The 22,971-nt window shown below is 41.2% G+C and overlaps 1 long non-coding RNA gene across 1 annotated transcript in view; it reads right to left on the bottom strand.

Moving 5' to 3' along the window:
- Positions 1-3,171: 3,171 nt before the first annotated feature.
- Positions 3,172-22,971, bottom strand: part of LOC143785439 (uncharacterized) — a 105,235-nt gene continuing 85,435 nt past the window's right edge. The window contains exons 4-5 of the long non-coding RNA XR_013217985.1: positions 4,164-4,242; positions 3,172-3,306 (exon numbers count right to left, since the gene is read on the bottom strand). This is a non-coding gene — a long non-coding RNA (uncharacterized LOC143785439). The remainder of the gene's footprint in view (positions 3,307-4,163; positions 4,243-22,971) is intronic.

Below are 22,971 nucleotides of genomic sequence, written 5' to 3'. Positions count from 1 at the left end.
GGGGTCTATATTGACACAGTGCTAATCCCAACCTCACAGTTTACTACTTTTTCATATTTTTGTCCAGACAACCCCTTTAAGAAGACCTGTCATTTGCCTTTAATATGTCTTCTTTTTTTAACTTGGAGTAAATGCCGCTGTTCTCCTGAGTCCGGCGATGTTTTTCTTTTGTCCCTGTTCCTCTCCGTTCCTGAGATATGGCCCTTTCTTTCCTGTAAAAATATGGTCTTGTTAGTAAAGTGGGCGTGGCCCCATGGAAACGCCCACAGAGAAAAGTTGAGGACCCCTCCCACTTGGCAAACAAGACTAAATTTATATACAGGGAAGAAGAGGCCATATCTCAGGAACGGTGAGGCGCAGGAACAAAAAAAAAACATTGCCGGATTCAGGAGAACAGCGGCATTTACATCTAGCTAAAAAATATGTATTTGTGCAAGTGACAGGTCTTAAGGATTTCCACTTCTTTCTTTAAATCCTTACAAGTGCTTCCCACAATTTTAATAATCAAGTAATTGTACAAGATACGAGCAATCCTCTCTCTTGGCCTCACTGCTGTAGACACAATTAGGAAGATTTATCGACACGCTTCCTTCTAATGAGGACCCCGTGGTGAGGGGGTATAAATATGGTGAGGATATTTTGCTGTTTTGCCCTTCTCTCTATGTATAATTAATAGTCATCAGAGGGGCACAGTGGGGCCTTGGTGACATTTTCACCGGCGCGATGTAATGGCAGCGGGATCCGCTCTGAGAGAGATTCTGGGAGTTGTTAGCATGCTAATGACACGGAATCTGCTGCCGAGGAGGCATCGTGTGTCCTGTGCACTGGGCCGAGAAAGCAGCAAAAGCAGCAAGGAGTCGAAAAGAGACTGAGGAAGAGATTCAAGATTAGTTCCAATATTATGTGTTACTATTGTTTTGTTATAATCAATTAAAGAATAATAAAACGTGTATTATTTATTCTTTTTAGAACTATTTCAGAAAAATAATTATAATAAAATAATAAATACAATTATTATTATATACATAGAGACATTGAGAGAGACAGAGAGAGAAGGGGAGAGACAGAAAGAGAGACTAAGAGAGAGACAGAAAGAGAAAGGGGGAGACAGAAAGAGAGAGACTAAGAGAGAGGCAGAAAGAGAGAAAGGGGGAGACAGAAAGAGAGAGACTAAGAGAGAGACAGAAAGAGAGAGAAAGGGGGGAGACATAAAGAGAGACTAAGAGAGAGGCAGAAAGAGAGAGAAAGGGGAGACAGAAAGAGAGAGACTAAGAGAGAGGCAGAAAGAGAAAGGGGGAGTCCGAAAGAGAGAGACTAAGAGAGAGGCAGAAAGAGAGAAAGGGGGAGACAGAAAGAGAGAGACTAAGAGAGAGACAGAAAGAGAGAGACTAAGAGAGGCAGAAAGAGAGAGACTAAGAGAGAGGCAGAAAGAGAGAAAGGGGGAGACAGAAAGAGAGAGACTAAGAGAGAGACAGAAAGAGAGAGAAAGGGGGAGACAGAAAGAGAGAGACTAAGAGAGAGGCAGAAAGAGAGAGAAAGGGGAGACAGAAAGAGAGAGACTAAGAGAGAGGCAGAAAGAGAGAAAGGGGGAGACAGAAAGAGAGAGACTAAGAGAGAGACAGAAAGAGAGAGAAAGGGGGAGACAGAAAGAGAGAGACTAAGAGAGAGACAGAGAGAGAGGGGGATAGAGAGTGAGAGACAGAACGAGAGACACTAAAAGAGACAGAGAGAGAAAGGGAGGCAGAGAGAGAGCAACAGACAGAGAAAGGGAGAGAGAGACAGAGAAAGAGTGACAAAGAAAGGGGAAGATACAGAGAGAGAGACACAAAAAGAGGGAGACAAAGAAAGAAACAGAGACAAAGAAAGGGGGAGATACAGAGAAAGAGAGAGAAAAAGAGAGGGAGACAGAGAAAGACAGAGAGAGATAAAGAGAGGGAGACAGAGAGATACATAGAGTGATTTTGACAAAGAAGGAGACAGATAGAGACAAAGAGAGAAAGGGAAACAGAAAGAGAGAGACTGAGAGCGAGAAAGGGAGAAAGAGGAAGACAGAGAAGAGAGAAAGGGGGAGAGAGTGAAAGACAGACACTAAAAGAGACAGAGAGAGAAAGGAGGAGAGACAGAAAGAGATAGAAAGTGAGGCAGAGAGAAAGAGAGAGACAGAGAGAGAAAGGGGGAGAGAGACACTAAGAGAGACAGAGAGAGAAAAAAAAGAAAAAGGGAGACAAAGGGGGAGATACAGAGAGATAGAGAAAGAGGGAGACAGAGAGAAAGGGGAGATACAGAGAGAGAGAAAAAGAGAGGGAGCCAGAGAGAGAGAGACAGAAATAGAGAGGGATACAGAGAGACAGAGACAGGGACAGAGAGCGCTGCTTGGATTGCTCTGAGATACATACATATTATATACATTTATTCATATATATCTCAGCACAAGGCACTCCGGGTTATATATACAGTATAATGTGTACAGAGTTACAGCGCACACATTTCATATATTATTAATAATTGTATTTGTTTCATTTTATTCATCTACATTTATTTAGAATTTAGTGGGGGGGGGGGGGGGGGTTAAAAAAACCCTCATCCTTTCTTGGACTTGTTCATTGCACTTCTGATACATTTGTCTTTCCTTTTTTTTGTGGAAATTTCTAAAATCTCATTCACATGTTGCATTTTTTTCCTAATGTAATTTAATCTATGGTCTTTTTTTAAATGCATGTGACATTTTTAACCCCTTCCATTTCTGCACATTTGTTTTTTTATCTCGATCTATCTATATATTATCTATCTATCTATCTATCTATCTATCTATCATCTATCTATCTATCTATCTATCTATCTATCTATCTATCTATCATCTATCTATTATCTATCTATATCTATCTATCTATCTCTCTCTCTATCTATCTATCTACACATGCATAAAAAATGTGAAAATTCAGAAAACATAAATTGACTTAATATGTATTAAAAATGAGTCTAAATTAACTTGTCATTTATATGCACATTCTAAAAGCACCAAAAAAGCACCACTATTTCTACTGTAGAAAACAAAGCCTCATATAGCTGGGACAATGAATAAAATCAAGTTATGGCTGCTGAAATACGTACAAGCAACAACAAAGAAAAAAAAGGCCTGGTCATTACAGAGTTAAATGTATCTAATAGCTTTGTTACCTTGTAAAAAATGTTGTTGTTTTTGTGAAAATTCATGTTTTTGACAATTTGCGGTGAATTGAATAATGCATTATGCTATTTTTCTTCTTCTGTGGAAACCAACATAGGTTTACATTTATTAAATGTAACCTATGAATAGAAAAATAAAATCTATAAGTATATTAATAATAGATAATAATTAGAACTATTATATCATTTTAAATCTAATAATATTAACAATAGTAATAATGTGAATTAATATGATTAATAATGATTTGATTTATTTATTTTGAGTGGTGTAAGAGGTTAAAGATGGGCCCTGGAGACTGTTGCATTTATCTTCAGTTTAATACTTATCAGTACCCTACTTTACTTTTCTAATTATTATTTATTATTGTTGATGTATTATTTTTTTGCTTCTAATAATGTAAAAATATTATTTTAATATATTAATAATGTATTTTTTATTATTATTTTATTGAATAATATATATACACATTACCATTAACTAAATATTTACGTGTTCATATATATTAATATTATTATTATAAATATTAATTAATATTATAAATAATTATAAATATATAAATAAATATATTATAAATATTAATTAATATTATAAATAATATATTATACATTAATATTGTCAATATATTATTAAATACATATATTTTATGTTATGTTAAACAAATATTAATTAAATAATATAATACTTATTTATATTTATGAATGTGCATATAATATATATGTAATATAATATAAAATAATATTAATATATTAAAATTATAATTTTATATTCTTTGATTAAAAATTATACACACATGTTGTATATATATATATATATATATATATATATATATATATATATATATATATATATATGTATACATTTCTTCTTAAAGGAAAATAAACTCAATCTGAGAAAACAGTTAATAAAACGCAATATTTGAGGGAGGGGGTCGTGGGGTGCCTCATCCCCGTACAGTCCCCGCACACACGGTACGCACCACCTTCCAGGCTGTGACCTCCTGTCCCCAATGACTTCTCTGCGTTGATAATAGGGCCGGGTGAGGAACCATTAATTCCCTATGAATATGAGAAAACAGATTAATTTGCTATTTTAGAAAAGCTAAATGCTCATTATGTTGTGTTGTCGATTTCTGGGGAGAATCCGGGGAGCGAGAGGAATACATTAGCGATAAGCTGCTATTTATTTATTCCTTCCTCAAGGCACAATGTGGGGAGGAATACTCTACGGTTGCGTTTGCGCATTTTTATAACCCTGATCAAGATTTTTGATTTATTATCAGTGGCGAGAAGAAAAATAAATGTTCTTAAAGGCGCAAAATATTATTTTATTATATAATATTACATGATAATACATTAGATCCTTTAATCTGGCATTAATGGTGCCAGATTAGTACTTTATATGGATCATCATATTATCACAAACAAAGCATTAAAAAAAACTCTTAGGTAAACTATATTTATAAATAAAGTCAAATGCCAATATAAATTTTACTCCTGCTACCGCCATATTTTTCATAGATGAACAAATCTCCTGATATCTTCAAAATGTCAGACTATAGTGGAAACGTCATGTCCACATTTATACTAAAGGATTAGCTGGATAGAGCTTGTACAAACAAACACTTTTACAATTTACTGTTTGTTAAAATTTTCAGCTGTTCTTAAGTTATTAACACATATATTTTGTTTACAGATCGTTGCCTAGGAGACCGACCACCGCTGGTAATTGCAGAGGATCGCATCCTCGGGGGCGTAGCTTTATGTCTCCATATCGCCCACATATCATGTGGTGGAAAGCTACGGTAACTTTATCAGGGAATCTCAAGTCAACAGCCTTTCTGTAAACCATTTTGTTGGACCAAATGTGGAGAGAGGAAAGTTTTATAAATCTCTCCCAAATTTCCAAGAAACCTTGAACTCTACAGTCCTTTTGGAGAGATGCCTCTCTCTTTTCATCAAATGGACAATTTTTTCCAGAAACTCTATGAAAGGGGAGGAATCGGGGCCTTAGCCCCATGTGTGAAATATTGTTTTGGATCCCTGTACCGCTACCATGTGTACAAGTTTCCTTACACCAGGGTTGTATCAATATGATTCAGCAGCCACATATCCAAAAATGACTCAAATACAATAAATCAGGTGATTCGTTACAAAGTTAAATGTATGTTTTAAAAAGTTTTGCAATTTTTTTTTTTCTTCCCCATATCATAATTTATACAATTTTCACATTGGCCACTTGGGGCATTTTTAGACTCATGCTTCCTGCAGTTTTAGGAAATGCACACGTATATTAGCCACAATGATGTTTTGCACTGATGCATCTAATGAGAGTGTGCACAAGTCATTGTGAAGGAAAGTGCAGGGACAGCTGTGACATCACCTACTGAGATCCCGTGTGACCAGCTGTGCCTAGAGATGTCATCCGTCCTGTGATGATAACTTAGGAGCCTGCAGAAAAACTCTTCCTTAAAGGATAATACGTATAGGTCTAAAATAGCGACAGTGGCCAGCGTGAAAATTGCATGATTACTATATGTTGCTTTTTTTCCTTTATCTTTATTTAGATTGTGATATGAAAAAAAAAACAATTCTAAAAATATAAAAAAAAAAACATAAAAAACATTGCTAAAATATTTTAAAAATTTAAAAATATAAAAATGGCTAAACATATAAATAACATTGCTAAAAAAATTAAAAAAAAATACATGTAAAAATATAAAAAAAAGTTAAAAATATAAAAATATACATGTAAAATATATATGTAAAAATTGCTAAAAAATGTGAATTTTTTTTTTAAAAATTGCTAAAAATATATACGGTGTATATATATATATAAATCTGTTTTGATTTAACAATAAGTCGTTTTCTGATGAAACGTTCCCTTCAATAAGAGAGATTTCAGAGAGCCCCTTTAGTATTGGTTGTGCATGGCTGGGGTTGAATAGTGCAGTCCTGTGTATAGGTTTTGACCGCTGCAATGCATGCTGGGATTTTTCGTATACATCCCAATATACAATAGACCTCCTGCACAGATAAACTCGGCTCAGACGTGTAATTTCCGGAAACCATTGTCTAAATGATTTTGCATTGTGCTGTTGCAGAACCAATCCATTAGCCATCTGTTTCAAGTTAAGCTCTTCCCTGAAAGAGAACAGCAACTGCAGCGCTGGCCTCCATCGGCAGCATTCCAGGCATGAGGGCGAAATCCCTCCCAGAATCCTTTGTGCCGGACTTTTTCCAGGACCGCATTTTTCCTTTCCTTCGTACATTTCTTGTATAGACGTTTCTGTATCTTGCAGATACAGTAAGCTGTACACAAATGTGGACGTTATCAGTGTACAGGATACGAGGACAATTCCCCCTCTTACAGGAGCTGATATAACAGGAGGAGTGGGGGAAGGTAAGTGACAACCGCTCTCAGAACTGACACCTCCAGGACTTCTCCTATGCTGCACCCGTTTCCTGGAAATCTGTTAAGTAACCTGACAGTCACAGGGACTACAAGTGTATAACGACAGCTACGTACCAGTCCGGAGTCTCACATAATCAGTCATAATGAGTCAGGGTCGTTGTCGTGCTGAAAGGTGAAATTTTAAGAAGCCCTGAAGGTTTAGTTGCAAAATTGACTGATATTTCTAACTGACTATAACTCCCTCCACCTTAATTAAAGCCCCATAGCCAGCAGCAGAAAAACAGCCCCAAAAGCACAATATTGCCTCCACCATGCCTCACTGTGGGGATGGTGATCTTCTGGTGAAGCGCAGTGTTGACTTTGCACCTTTTTAAATTATGGTCAAAAAGTTCCACCTCGGTCTCATCAGACCATAACGTGTCTCCCACATGCTTTTGGCAGACTTGATGGAGGTTTTGGCAAAACATAGCCGACATTGGAAGTTTTTCCTTGTAATAAAAAGCTTCTGTCTTGCCACTTGACCCCACAGGCTGGACATATGAAGAATACAGAAGATTATTATCACGAGCAGTACACAACCAGAAATCACCAGAAATTCCTGCAGTTCCTTTAATGTTGCTATAGACCTCTTGGCAGTCTACCACACCAATTATTTATTGCCTTTTCATCAATTTTTTTTAGGGATATCCAGTTCTAGGTGATGTCACTCTTGTGTCAAATTTAAGCCACTTCTTAATGATTTGTACCCACTGTCCATGGAACATCCAATGCTTTGGAAACATTTTTCCACTCTTTTCCTGACTGATCACTTTCAGCAATGAGATTCCTTTGCTGTGTTGTCAGCTGTTTACAGACCATGGATTTTGCTGGAAAATGTCAGGAAAATCCTCCTAGAACAATGAAACCTTCTACGGGTTTAATCAGAATTGTTGTAAATGACGGCGGCTGTGCACTGACTACTATGTAACATGAATGTAAATGTGATTGAGTGACTCTGAGCACAACCACATCTCCGATTATAAGAGGGGGGTTCACACTTATGCATTATTTTTCCTCCTTAAAATGATTTGTTTGTTTCTCAGTGAATTTGTACAGCTTATAGGTGACATTGAAGGTGGAATAAGATCTGGAATTATTCTTTTAGGTAGCATTTTTTTTACGTTACAAAAACCTGACATTTCCACAGGGGTGTGTAGACTTTTTTTCTAATCTCTAGTGTGTCTATCTATTGGAAAAATGACTTGCAGTATTCCACATGACTGTACCCGGCCATTACACAAGGCTCCTGGGTCTGGTGGTGCAGTGCAGTAAGCCTGGAGTTGTACACTGACACGGGCAATCATCACATGGCATCCTTTCCATTAATTTACTGCCCGGCGGTGGAGCTGCTATGTGTCACCCAGGAATCTACTCATCTCTCATTATCCTGAATGATCCCTCATTCTCTCCAGGACCAGATACAGTAACACAGGAAGTTTAAGGAGATTAGAGCATGTGTTGTGTCCACACAGCTATTTATACCCTGGCATCTCTTTGGAAATTCAATCAGGACAGATATATGATGGAAGGATCAACTTCCGTATTAGAAGACGAGGACTATTTACATGCTCTCCGTGACCTTTTTCGGAAGTAGGAAGTGCCTATCAAAAGAATATAGAGCGGTTTATTTCTGGAAGCTCCTCTCAGAAGTCACAATGCGCTAAATCTGTGAATTACCATCCAGAGGAGGCCTGACTTATAATGATACTGCTACACTATGGGGGTTTCATCCACAGACATCGGCCTGTGCCCTGAAATAGGGGAAATTCCAGAGGTCAAGTTGTCATTTAAAAAGTTTTAGAAAACTTTTAGTAAGTTTGACCTGTAATACCATTCCAGACCACAGGGAGTGCTGTTATATCTGTTCATGAAGCATAAAAAGCACCCAGAATTGTCCAAACCGCCAGGGTGACACCTAGTGGGAGTAACGTTTAGTGCAGTAATCTTATAAAATTACACCCATGTTAGAGGCCTCATACTACCTATGAAATGCAAGGGATAAGGATGGAAATGTCCAGCCCTTCCTAAGCAAAGGATGACTAATTATATAAATCGTGCCAAGGTCAATTTTTGTTTGTTTTTCCCTCCTCCTACTTCCGAGAGTATTTACTTTTTTTTATTTTTCAGTCGTTATAGCTGTATAGGGGCTTTTTTTTTTGCGGGACAAGTTATAGTTTTGAATGACCCCACTAATTTTAATATACAATGTACTGAAAAAACATCTAAGCGTCGTGCAACGGTGAGCAAAACGCAAATCGGCCATTGTTTTTTTTTCCGTTTTGTTTTTCTTGCGTTCTTTGGTACAAGTAGCCTGACAATATGATATTCAAGGTCAGTATGTTTGTAAGAAAAATGTAATAAGAATTTGGCTTTGTGTCGCCATTTTATGGTACCTGTAATGTTTTTTCCCCATCATGGTACTGTGCGAGTGCTTATTTCTTACGTGTCGAGTAGTAATGGGCAAATGTGCTCGGATAAGGTGTCATCTGAGCATGCTCGGGTGCTAACCGAGTGTCTTCGCGTACTCGAATAATATGTCCCCGGGCCTGCATTTCTCGTGGCTGTGAGGCAATCCATGCACGTGTTGTGGCTGTCTAACAAAGAGGCAAACATATTATTTGAGCACACCGAAGACTCTCTATTAGCACCCGAGCATGCTCAGATAACACCTTCTCATCACTAGTGCCAAACTGACATTTTATTGGTACCGTTTTGGTGGTACATATAATGTTTTGATTGCCAAAAAAATGGCAATTATTCCAGATCAATTTTTTTCTAATTTACATATTCACATATTTTCCAACTTTAATAGATGGACTTTTATTAAATCAGTTATACCAAATGTGTTTATTTTTCTGTCTTTATTTTGAATGGATGAAAAGAGAGGGGGATTCACTTTCTTATGTTTTTTTCTTTATATATATATATTTTTATAAACTTTTTTTTTTTCCTTTCTATTTTGGTCCCTGTAGGGGACTTGAATCTACAATCGTCTGATCGCTTGTTCTATATACTGCTACAGTATAAGAACCCCGGGAGTACAAACCTCGTACCTATCAACAGTCCGCGATCGCGTTGCAGTCTGACCAATAAGCGCCTGAAAGGATACCCGGGCAGGATCATGCACCTTAAATGCCACTATATAATAAAATTTGGGGGCTCTAACTGTTAAAATAAAGCGTTAAATCACCTATTCCGGCACTTAGCCTCTCTCTTCCTACTCCCCTGTAGTGGTGGGATATGGGGTAATAAAGGGTTAATGTCACCTTGCTAATGTAAGGTGCCATTAAGCCTGATTAATAATGGAGAGATGTCAATAAGACACCTATCCATTATTAATCGTATGTTAATAAAGGGTTAATTATATACACACATTATGAATAAGGTATTTTAATTAAATAAATACACATAGGGTTGTAAAATCTTTATTATACGCTTAATCCACCTGAAGACCCTCATTCTGTAAAAGAAAAAAAAGAAAAAAGCAACAATATCCCATACCTCTCCAGCGCTCAGTCATGTCCCACGCTGTAAATCTATCTGAAGGGGTTAAATAATTTTACAACCAGGAGCTCTGCTAATGCAGCTGTTGCCCCTGGCTGTAAAAACTGGTGAATGAATTGAATACAGGGGAACGTAGCTACCTAGACTTGGGGTGCTGCGCCCCTGTCATGGTTCTCAATGGCAAGAGACCGTAGTAAAGCATACAAAAGGACTAGCTCTTGGAAGATGGGAACTCGAGCTGACTGTGAGCTAAACCTACCGCACAACTAACAGTGGCCGGGTAGCGTGCCTACGTTTTATCCCTAGACGCCCAGCGCCAGCCGGAGGACTGACTGACCCTAGCAGAGGAAAATACAGACCTGGCTTACCTCTAGAGAAATTTTCCCCAAAAGGCAGACAGTAGCCCCCACATATATTGTCGGTGATTTTAGAGGAAATTGACATACGAAGTATGAAGATAGGTTTAGCAAATTGAGGTCCGCTTACTAGATAGTAGGAAGACAGAAAAGGGAACTTCACAGTCAGCTGAAAACCCTTTCAAAACACCATCCTGAAATTACTTTAAGACTCTAATATCAACTCATGACACCAGAGTGGCAATTTCAGCTCACAAGAGCTTCCAGCCTCAGAAATATTCAAACACAGAGAACTGGAACAAAAATGCAAAACAATCTTAGGACTACAAGTCCAACTTAGCTGATAGTAGTCTAGGAGCAGGAACATGCAACAGAAAGGCTTCTGGTAACATTGTTGGCCGGCATAGAAATGACTGAGGAGCAAGGCTAAATAGAAACTCCCACATCCTGATGGAAACAGGTGAACAGAGGAGATGAAGCACACAGGTTCAGTACCACCAGTAACCACCGGGGGAGCCCAGAAACCAAATTCACAACAGTACCCCCCCCTCAAGGAGGGGGCACCGAACCCTCACCAGAACCACCAGGGCGATCAGGATGAGCCCTATGAAAGGCACGGACCAAATCGGAGGCATGAACATCAGAGGCTGTCACCCAAGAATTATCCTCCTGACCGTAGCCCTTCCACTTGACCAAATACTGAAGTCTCCGTCTGGAAACACGGGAGTCCAAGATCTTCTCGACAACGTACTCCAACTCACCCTCAACCAACACCGGAGCAGGAGGCTCAACGGAAGGCACAACCGGTACCTCATACCTGCGCAACAATGACCGATGGAAGACATTATGAATAGAAAAAGATGCAGGGAGGTCCAAACGAAAGGACACAGGGTTAAGAATCTCCAATATCTTGTACGGGCCGATGAACCGAGGCTTAAACTTAGGAGAAGAAACCTTCATAGGGACAAAACGAGAAGACAACCACACCAAGTCCCCAACACAAAGACGAGGACCAGCACGACGACGGCGGTTGGCAAACTGCTGAGTCTTCTCCTGGGACAACTTCAAATTGTCCACCACATGCCCCCAAATCTGATGCAACCTCTCCACCACAGCATCCACTCCAGGACAATCCGAAGACTCCACCTGACCGGAAGAGAAACGAGGATGAAACCCCGAATTACAGAAGAAAGGAGAAACCAAGGTGGCAGAACTAGCCCGGTTATTGAGGGCAAACTCCGCCAAGGGCAAAAAGGCAACCCAATCATCCTGATCCGCAGACACAAAACACCTCAAATAAGTCTCCAAGGTCTGATTAGTTCGCTCGGTCTGGCCATTAGTCTGAGGATGGAAAGCAGACGAAAAAGACAAATCAATGCCCATCCTAGCACAGAACGCTCGCCAAAATCTAGACACGAATTGGGTTCCCCTGTCAGAAACGATATTCTCCGGAATACCATGCAAGCGAACCACATTTTGAAAAAACAGAGGAACCAGCTCGGATGAGGAAGGCAATTTAGGCAAGGGGACCAAATGGACCATCTTAGAGAAACGGTCACACACCACCCAGATGACAGACATCTTCTGAGAAACAGGGAGATCAGAAATAAAATCCATGGAGATGTGAGTCCAAGGCCTCTTCGGAATAGGCAAAGATAACAACAATCCACTAGTCCGAGAACAACAAGGCTTGGCCCGAGCACAAACATCACAAGACTGCACAAAACCTCGCACATCTCGCGACAGGGAAGGCCACCAGAAGGACCTAGCCACCAAATCCCTGGTACCAAAGATTCCAGGATGACCAGCTAACGCAGAAGAATGGACCTCCGAGATGACTCTACTGGTCCAATCATCCGGAACAAACAGTCTACCAGGCGGGCAACAATCAGGTCTATCCGCCTGAAACTCCTGCAAGACCCGTCGCAAGTCTGGGGAAACAGCAGATAATATCACTCCATCCTTAAGGATACCTGTAGGTTCAGAATTACCAGGGGAATCAGGCTCAAAACTCCTAGAAAGGGTATCCGCCTTCACATTTTTAGAACCCGGTAGGTAAGAAACCACAAAATTAAACCGAGAGAAAAATAACGACCAGCGCGCCTGTCTAGGATTCAGGCGCCTGGCAGACTCAAGATAAATCAAATTCTTGTGGTCGGTCAATACCACCACCTGATGTCTAGCCCCCTCAAGCCAATGACGCCACTCCTCAAAAGCCCACTTCATAGCCAAGAGCTCCCGATTACCAATATCATAATTTCGCTCAGCGGGCGAAAATTTACGAGAAAAGAACACGCAAGGTCTCATCACGGAGCAGTCGGAACTTTTCTGCGACAAAACCGCCCCAGCTCCGATTTCTGAAGCGTCGACCTCAACCTGAAAAGGAAGAGTAACATCAGGCTGACGCAACACAGGGGCGGAAGAAAAGCGGCGCTTAAGCTCCCGAAAGGCCTCCACAGCAGCAGGGGAACAATCAGCAACATCAGCACCCTTCTTAGTCAAATAAGTCAACGGCTTAGCAACATCAGAAAAACCAGTTATAAATCGACGATAAAAATTAGCAAAGCCCAAAAACTTCTGAAGGCTCTTAAGAGAAGAGGGTTGCGTCCAATCACAAATAGCCTGAACCTTGACAGGGTCCATCTCAATGGAAGAGGGGGAAAAAATGTACCCCAAAAACGAAATCTTTTGAACCCCAAAAACACACTTAGAACCCTTTACACACAAGGAATTCGAGCGCAAAACCTGAAAAACCCTCCTGACCTGTTGGACATGAGAGTCCCAGTCATCCGAAAAAATCAAAATATCATCCAGATACACAATCATAAATTTATCCAAATATTCACGGAAAATGTCATGCATAAAAGACTGAAAGACTGAAGGGGCATTTGAAAGACCAAAAGGCATTACTAAATACTCAAAATGGCCCTCAGGCGTATTAAATGCGGTTTTCCACTCATCCCCCTGCTTAATTCGCACTAAATTATACGCCCCACGAAGATCAATCTTAGAGAACCACTTGGCCCCCTTTATTCGAGCAAACAAATCAGTAAGCAATGGCAAAGGATACTGATATTTAACCGTGATTTTATTCAAAAGCCGATAATCAATACACGGCCTCAAAGAGCCATCTTTTTTAGATACAAAGAAAAAACCGGCTCCTAAGGGAGATGACGAAGGACGAATATGTCCCTTTTCCAAGGACTCCTTAATATATTCCCGCATAGCAGCATGTTCAGGCACAGATAGATTAAATAAACGACCCTTTGGAAACTTACTGCCCGGAATCAGATCTATAGTACAATCGCAATCTCTGTGCGGAGGTAGTGAACCAAGTTTAGGCTCCTCAAAAACGTCACAATAATCAGATAAAAATTCCGGAATCTCAGAGGGAATAGATGACGAAATGGAAACCAAAGGTATGTCCCCATGAGTCCCCTGACATCCCCAGCTTAACACAGACATTGCTTTCCAGTCGAGGACTGGGTTATGAGATTGTAACCATGGCAATCCAAGCACCAACACATCATGTAGATTATACAACACAAGGAAGCGAATAATCTCCTGGTGATCCGGATTAATACGCATAGTTACTTGTGTCCAGTATTGTGGTTTATTACTAGCCAATGGCGTGGAGTCAATACCCTTCAGAGGTATAGGAACTTCCAGAGGCTCTAAATTAAACCCACAGCGTTTGGCAAAGGACCAATCCATAAGACTCAAAGCGGCGCCAGAGTCGACATAGGCGTCCGCGGTAATAGACGATAAAGAGCAAATCAGGGTCACAGACAGAATAAACTTAGACTGTAAAGTGCCAATTGAAACAGACTTATCAACCTTCTTAGTACGTTTAGAGCATGCTGATATAACATGAGTTGAATCACCACAATAGAAGCATAACCCATTTTTTCGCCTAAAATTCTGTCGTTCGCTTCTGGACAGAATTCTATCACATTGCATAATCTCTGGCGCCTTCTCAGTAGACACCGCCAAATGGTGCACAGGTTTGCGCTCCCGCTAACGCCGATCAATCTGAATAGCCATTGTCATGGACTCATTCAGACCTGTAGGCACAGGGAACCCCACCATAACATCTTTAATGGCATCAGAGAGACCCTCTCTGAAATTCGCCGCCAGGGCGCACTCATTCCACTGAGTAAGCACAGACCACTTACGAAATTTTTGGCAGTATATTTCAGCCTCATCTTGCCCTTGAGACAGGGCCATCAAGGCTTTTTCAGCCTGAATCTCTAAATGAGGTTCCTCATAAAGCAACCCCAAAGCCAGGAAAAACGCATCCACATTGAGCAACACAGGATCCCCTGGTGCCAAAGCAAATGCCCAATCCTGAGGGTCGCCCCGGAGCAAGGAAATTACAATCCTGACCTGCTGTGCAGGATCTCCAGCGGAGCGAGATCTCAGAGACAAAAATAATTTACAATTATGTTTGAAATTCTGGAAGTGAGATCTATCCCCGGAGAAAAATTCAGGTAAAGGAATTCTAGGTTCAGATATAGGAGCATGAATTACAAAATCCTGTAAACTTTGAACCTTCATAGCGAGATTATCCAAACCTGTAGCTAAACTCTGAGGATCCATTTTAATCAGGTGAAATCAGAACCATTCAAGGATTAGAAGGAGAGAGAGACGAAGGCTGCAGTAAGCAGAGATGCAAGTGAAGCAACTAATGAGCAAACTCAGAAAAAAAAAAAAAAAAATTCTCTGCAGACTTCTTTTCTCTCCTTTCTTCTGCCAATTATTTTAACCCTTGGCCGGCCAAACTGTCATGGTTCTCAATGGCAAGAGACCGTAGTAAAGCATACAAAAGGACTAGCTCTTGGAAGATGGGAACTCGAGCTGACCATGAGCTAAATCTACCGCACAAATAACAGTGACCGGGTAGCGTGCCTACGTTTTATCCCTAGACGCCCAGCGCCAGCCGGAGGACTGACTGACCCTAGCAGAGGAAAATACAGACCTGGCTTACCTCTAGAGAAATTTTCCCCAAAAGGCAGACAGTAGCCCCCACATATATTGTCGGTGATTTTAGAGGAAATTGACATACGAAGTATGAAGATAGGTTTAGCAAATTGAGGTCCGCTTACTAGATAGTAGGAAGACAGAAAAGGGAACTTCACAGTCAGCTGAAAACCCTTTCAAAACACCATCCTGAAATTACTTTAAGACTCTAATATCAACTCATGACACCAGAGTGGCAATTTCAGCTCACAAGAGCTTCCAGCCTCAGAAATATTCAAACACAGAGAACTGGAACAAAAATGCAAAACAATCTTAGGACTACAAGTCCAACTTAGCTGATAGTAGTCTAGGAGCAGGAACATGCAACAGAAAGGCTTCTGGTAACATTGTTGGCCGGCATAGAAATGACTGAGGAGCAAGGCTAAATAGAAACTCCCACATCCTGATGGAAACAGGTGAACAGAGGAGATGAAGCACACAGGTTCAGTACCACCAGTAACCACCGGGGGAGCCCAGAAACCAAATTCACAACACGCCCCCTGCTGGTATAAACTCATATGAACTCTAGCGTGAGAAAATATTCAGAAAAATTCTCACGCTACAGTTCAAATGAGTTTATACCAGCAGGGGGCGCAGCATTGCAAGTCTACGATGTTACGTCCCCCTGCTTTCAATTCATTCCCCAGTTTTTACAGGTAGGAGCACAGCTGCATTAGCAGAGCTCCAGGTTGTAAAATTATTTAACCCCTTCAGATGGATTTACAGTGTGGGACATGACTGAGCGCTGGAGAGGTATGGGATATTGTTGCATTTTTCTTTTTTTTCTTTTACAGAACGAGGGTCTTCAGGTGGATTAAGCATATAATAAAGATTTTACAACCCCATGTGTATTTATTTCATTAAAATACTTTATTCCTAATGTGTGTGTGTTTTATTAACCATTTAATACTATTGGATTAATAATGGATAGGTGTCATATTGACATCTCTCCATTATTAATCTGGCTTAATGTCACCTTACATTAGCAAGGTGACATTAACCCTTTATTACCCCATATCCCACTGCTACTCGGGAGTGGGAAGAGAGAGGCTAAGTGCCGGAATAGGCGCATCTTACAGATGTGCCTTTTCTGGGGTGGCTGGGGGCAGATGTTTTTAGCCAGGGGGGGCCAATAACCATGGTCCCTCTCTAGGCTATTAATATCTGCCCTCAGTCACTGGCTTTACCACTCTGGCGGATAAAATTGCGCCGGAGCCCACGCCGGTTTTGTCTGTGATTGAACCCTTTATTTTAACAGCTAGAGCCCCCAAATTTTGCACACAGACACTTCTAACATGAATAGTGAGGAATATGCAAAAACAGACGGGATATGAAATGGTTTACTGTATGTAAACCATGTCTCATATCATGTCGGGTTTGATAAGGAGATAGCAAAAGCCGGCAATTGAATTACCAGCTTTTATGCTACCTAGCGCTGTATGAAATATAAATATATATATGTGTCTCACTGACATATATATATATACAGTATATATTTATATACATATATATATAGACTGTATATATGTTTTCACAAACATTTGAGCCCATGAATCTATTCTATGTCCATTTTGCAAGCCAGTGAGAAAATCTCGCAGAACGGATGCCATACGGATTACATACGGAGGATGACATGCATAAAATACGCAGCCACACCCTGCCCACGGATGACATATGGATCACTGTTTTGGGTCCATTTCTGCGTATTATGCCTGTAAAAAATGTACCATATTTCCCTAAACTGAGTGTGACGCCGGCCTTAGAGACTGAAAGCAGAATTTAAGGAGTTAAACAGCAGCGATCTGCGCAAGCTTTGAGTATGGTGAGAGCTCAGCTCCTAATCCTGCTTCCAACATCGGTAATGAATTAATAATACTATTAAGGGGGTTTTCTTACATTTATATTTATACAGTAAATTGAGCAAAACGTATAAATAGAATATAAAATGTGCACAAAATTGACAGAAAAAGACACAAGAAGTAAGAAATTTATATCACCACCTACTTTCGTTCCCAATGGTTCAATAAAAAAAAAACCTAATCGCTAAAAAAATTGAGAGGATCCAAAATAAGAAGGTATCACCGGATTTATTCCACATGAACAATAATATATACATTTAAAAAATATATCCAAATTGTTGCTCTTTTTTCACCTCGGATCCCCAAACACAGTTATATAAAAAAAGCAATAAAAAAAAGTGGTAAGTAAGCTGAAAAGTTAGCTCGCCCCGCAAAGTAAAAGCCCTAAAAAAAAAATAAAAAAAATAGTATAGTAATGACTCTCAAAATATGGTGGCCTTATTTTTATTTTTCAACGGCGTAAAAAAACAGCACCAATAAAAACAATGGCGGAATTGCTGTTTTTTTTTTCCATTCCACCCCACAAATAATTTTATCCTCTGTTTTTAGACCGAATACATACAATTTATCTTGCAAAAACACAAGCCCTGATATGAAAAAAATATATATATATATTGTTCTTGGAAGGAGGGGATGAAAAAAGAAATGAAGTAAAACAATTAAAATGTCCAGCGTGGAAAGGGGTTAATAGGAGACCTCTCCGAATTTCGAGGTTTGGGATGGCGTCGAGCTTTCAGTTAGGTGACCATTTTTGTTTCCACTCTTCCATTGGGTCAGGCCTTCCTCTTGTGACTGTCAGATATCTTGATTGACAGGAGGGATTATTCCAGTTACCAGATCCCCTAGCGGGGATTCAGCGGAGTGGGGGAGGACATCAGTAAATTATGTTCTGCCAAGTAAAAGAATTATCTGTAATGCGATATGTCAGTTGGTGTAATATCCTCTATGTAAATGCTCACACCTAAATGCCTGGATGGCCGCAGCCATGTGTCTGTATCTGTCTGTGGCCACCTCGGCCTCTCCATGTTCTACTTGTAGATTCTAAACAATAAGCAATTCATTTCGCCAATTGTAGCAAACCTTCACAGCTGAGGGTTTGCTACAATCACATAAAGTTTAGCTGATATGAAGCCATAACTTCCAGCATGCCCTGACCGTCATACAACCCTCTGCGAGATAGATATCTAGGAATCAAGGCTGATAGATTTCCTGCACTGATACATTGTGCCAAATGTTTCAAGAGCTCATGGTCTGGGGTCTTATGTCTGAGATGCTACAAGCATATAGAGCCATTTTTTACCTTCTTTTCCCAATTATTTAAAGGGGTTGTCTCAGTATTGATAATATTGACCATCCATGTCTGATCGGTGGAGACATTGTGTCTCCCGCCAGTTGGCAGTAATTACGGATAGGTAGAGGGTGTTACTCAGCACGTCTCCCCCCTCCACCAGTCACGTCTGTGTATTGTGCTACACGTTGGGGTGATGACGAGTCAGCTGGATGCCCTTCATGTAGCCGGGCCCAGGTGCAGGCCGCTGCCTGAGTATTCTTCTAGTACAGGTTTACCACTCTGTTTCATTGTCCACACAGCTTTGCTACATCAGTCATCCGTTTCTCCTACATCAGTCACTCATCTCTGCTACATCAGTTATCATGCTCTGCTACATTACCCACTTATCTTCACTATATCAGTTATTCAATTCTGCTACATCAGCCACTCAGCTCTGCTACATCAGTTATCCAGCTCTGCATCATTGCCCACTCAGCTTCGCTACATCAGTTATTCAATTCTGCTACATCTGTTATCCACTTTTGCTACATCGGCCACTCATCTCTGCTACAACAGTTATCATGCTCTGCTACATTACCCAGTTATCTTTGCTACATCAGTTATTCAATTCTGCTACATCCACCACTCAGCTCTGCTACATCTGTCATTCAGATTTGTTTCATCAATCATCACTGTTCCAGTTCACCTACATCAGATACATTGTTGCAGTCCTCTGGTACTCTGCACCATCATGACCCCCTGACGAAGGCTAGCGCCGAAACGCGCGTCGGGGACTGGCACATCCTGGACACAGCGGCATTGCAGGTATAGATTTGCCCAGGGCACTTTTTCCTTCTTTCCCTTCCCCTTTTTTTCTTTGTTTCCTTGTATTATGATTATCACAGTTGTGAACATTACAATCACTCATGGGGAATAATGGAAGCCAAATTTGGATCTGTGCCCGTATATTTAGATGGCAGTAACCTGCAGTCAGTTGTTACCTGAGCAGTGCACTCTAACAATGGTAATTTTTGCACCATGCACTTTATTATTACTATTTTTGTACTAGTTTCTGCACTTTGCCCATGGGTATGTGTATATATATGTGTATACATATATAAAACAGACTGACACTGTAAATCTTATCCAGTCTTTTCTGTATGATATGTACATCTTTATTTATTTATTTATTTATCTATTTATTGATTCATACAGGATTGTTACAAATTTTGACTGAGTACTCCATACTGCTGTATCCTCTTTGTGCCATATTTTTTGGTCTCTTTCTCGCCCCTACCAATTCATGTAGTACCATCTTTTTTATTTTTATTTTGTTCTTTAATAAAATTAATTACTATATGGACAATAGTTCGGTTTTTGTTCTTCATGTTTAACCATCATGATCTGTCCGTGCTGCATAGGAACTGCTCATCCAAACTGGGACTATTACTCCCAGTTATCAGCCATTTAAGGCCAGTCCAGTATATACTGTATGATGTACATGGAATGCCTCGCCCAAACCTCCCCACTCTGATTCTACAATTGTCAGTACACAGTCCCTGTGGAGCCCAATGTCAGATACTGGTGGCGATATAGGACCCAAATTTAAAGGGTACTCCTTTTTTTGCGAGGCGCCCCCTCAATGCTCAGTGTATGCATTATTTATTTTCCCACCTATTTCCCATTAAATGTTGAGGGTCTTGGCTTTAGGACCCCAGTAATAATGTTAAGGAGACAGCATCTGTAATTGTGAAGCTTGGTCCTCTCCTCATGGAGAACATGTATATATCTTCCTGTATACTGGCGCCGAGCTGCCGACATATACGGATGTTTAAGGTCAGCGCAGTTTATAGAAACAAAGCGAATACATGTTTGGAAAGAGAGCAGGTTTTAGCAGGAGGGGGCCGCGCCGTGCCCACCGCTTATGGATGGGGGGTAAATGCTACACACTAAGTAGTCCCAAAGAAACGCAGCGTGCGGCAGTCAGTGGAGACCCCTCCTCGGGCTTCCCAGGATTAGCATTCTCCGGTATACTCAGCATTCCTCAGGGGTTATTTACTCATATTCTTCACATTTATTTTATTTTTTTCGCCTCATCTATTTCGCTGCTTAAAATTCCTTCCCGGTTTGGCCTTTCTGTTGCTGTGAGCAATCTCCAGGCGAGATCTATCACTCCGGCGTGACACAGATAAACCCAAAACTCCCACTGTGTGCTGGGGAAATCTACCGCAGCTCATCTCCTGTAAAGAGGCAGAGCGTGCTGGGATTTGTAGTGCCATAGTGTAGCGCTATATGCGTGTGACCGTTCCACCATTGTCATGTATTTATAACTTATTTATGACAACACTTGTCACTGGATACAGTCAGCAAGCTGCCATTGATGGATTCCGTCTTTATTGCTCCTTTACACAGCGCAATGGGGCAGATTTATAGTTACTGTCTTAAAGGGAACCTGTCACCAGTTTTGTCATATATCAACTAAAACTATCACGTTATTCAGCGCCTGTATTACATTCCATAAACCTTATATAACCCCCTGACTCCCCCTGTTTAAAGCGTACTTGTCATTTCAGGTGACTGTTCAGAATAAGCTGCCATGTGTGTACATGAGGGATAACTATCTCTGGCCATTATATGACTTGTCCCCTGCCCCCGTTTTCTCCTCTTAAGTCTCTGTCTCTAGTTTTCAGTTCACTCTGAGCTGTTGGGTGGAGACCAGCTGCTATGATGTGTCCCCTATACAGCACACACTGACTTCAGGGATTTCTGTTTTCCTGTCTCTATATAGCACATTTACAGAATCAGGAGCAGCAGCAGCGTGGAGGACATTACACAGCAGCGTGGAGGACATTACACAGCAGCGTGGAGGACTGTAACAAAACACTCCGGGATCGCCTTTGCTGGGGTCAAAGGTCACGTGGTTTGTGCATTGAATTCTGAGGCGACAGCAGGTTTCCAAGTTGGCTGACCTTAGGTCAGGTTTATTAAAGTGAAAGCAACATAGAAAAAAAAAAACATAAAAATAAATCCTAGCCTGTCCAGCACTAACTAAACCAATACGTTGCTATCTTAACAACTGGGGGGGCTTCTCCCACCCAGCTAACAACACATAGTCCTTAAGCACAGCTCTCACTCACGTTTGTCTCACACAGACAGGCAATCTGTGTGCCCCAGGCTGACGACGGAAACCCCCAGCTGGTCATCCTTTATTCCTGCACTTATTAACCCCTCGGTATCCTGAAGATACTGAGCGGCCTAACTCACATAGGACAAGTACCTGGGCGAGATATATCTGCCCCCGACTACCAGACCGACATGACTCTTACATATCCCCCCCCCCCCCTTTGCTCAGACCGCTCCGGTCGAGCAAGAGCACTCCTGAAACAGTGCACTCGGGACAGGGCATCAGCGTTCCCCATCTGCATCCCGGGGCGGTGCTCCACCGTAAAAGAGTACGCCTGCAGAGCAAGGAGCCACCGGGTTACCCGACTATTACGGTCCTTGTGTAGGTGCATCCACTTGAGAGGGGCATGGTCCATGACCAGCCTAAACTTCCTACCCGCCAGGTAATACTTGAGGGAGTCGAGAGCCCATTTAATGGCTAGGCACTCTTTTTCAACCACAGCATACCTCTGCTCATGTACATTCAGTTTCCGGCTGAGGTAGAGGACCGGGTGATCCACTCCGTCCGTCACCTGTGAAAGTACAGCTCCGACACCAGTATCAGAGGCATCAGTTTGCACCACAAACTCGCTGCTGAAATCAGGAGCCACTAGTACTGGCTGAGAGCACAAAGCCCGTTTCAGGCTGTGGAAGGCCTCTTCAGCAGCTGAGGTCCATTTTACCATAACGGAACCCTTCCCTTTGGTAAGGTCCGTCAAAGGGGTAGCCATGGCTGCAAAATTGGGTATGAACAGCCAATAATAGCCGGCAATCCCCAGGAAAGCTTGTACTTGTTTCTTGTTCACTGGTTGCGGCCAGCCCTGAATTGCCTGTATTTTGTCGATCTGTGGTTTAACCACTCCTCTGCCAATCACGTAGCCCAAGTAGCGGGCTTCTTAAAAGTCTGATGTGGCATTTCTTGGGGTTCGCCGTTAAGCCCGCGTCTCGTAGGTCATCAATCACTGCCTGTACCTTCCGGAGGTGAGTTTCCCAGTCCATGCTGTAAATTACGATGTCATCCAGGTAGGCCAAAGCGTACTGCCTGTGGGGCCTCAAGACTTGATCCATCAATCTCTGGAACGTTGCTGGAGCTCCGTGAAGTCCAAACGGCATGTAGACATACTGGAACAGACCTTCTGGTGTAGCAAATGCCGTCTTCTCTCT

This window comes from Ranitomeya variabilis, chromosome 7, assembly GCF_051348905.1.
Source record: "Ranitomeya variabilis isolate aRanVar5 chromosome 7, aRanVar5.hap1, whole genome shotgun sequence".
In the NCBI taxonomy this organism is placed as follows: Eukaryota; Metazoa; Chordata; class Amphibia; order Anura; family Dendrobatidae; genus Ranitomeya; species Ranitomeya variabilis.
This window is presented reverse-complemented; position numbering and strand designations above follow the sequence as displayed.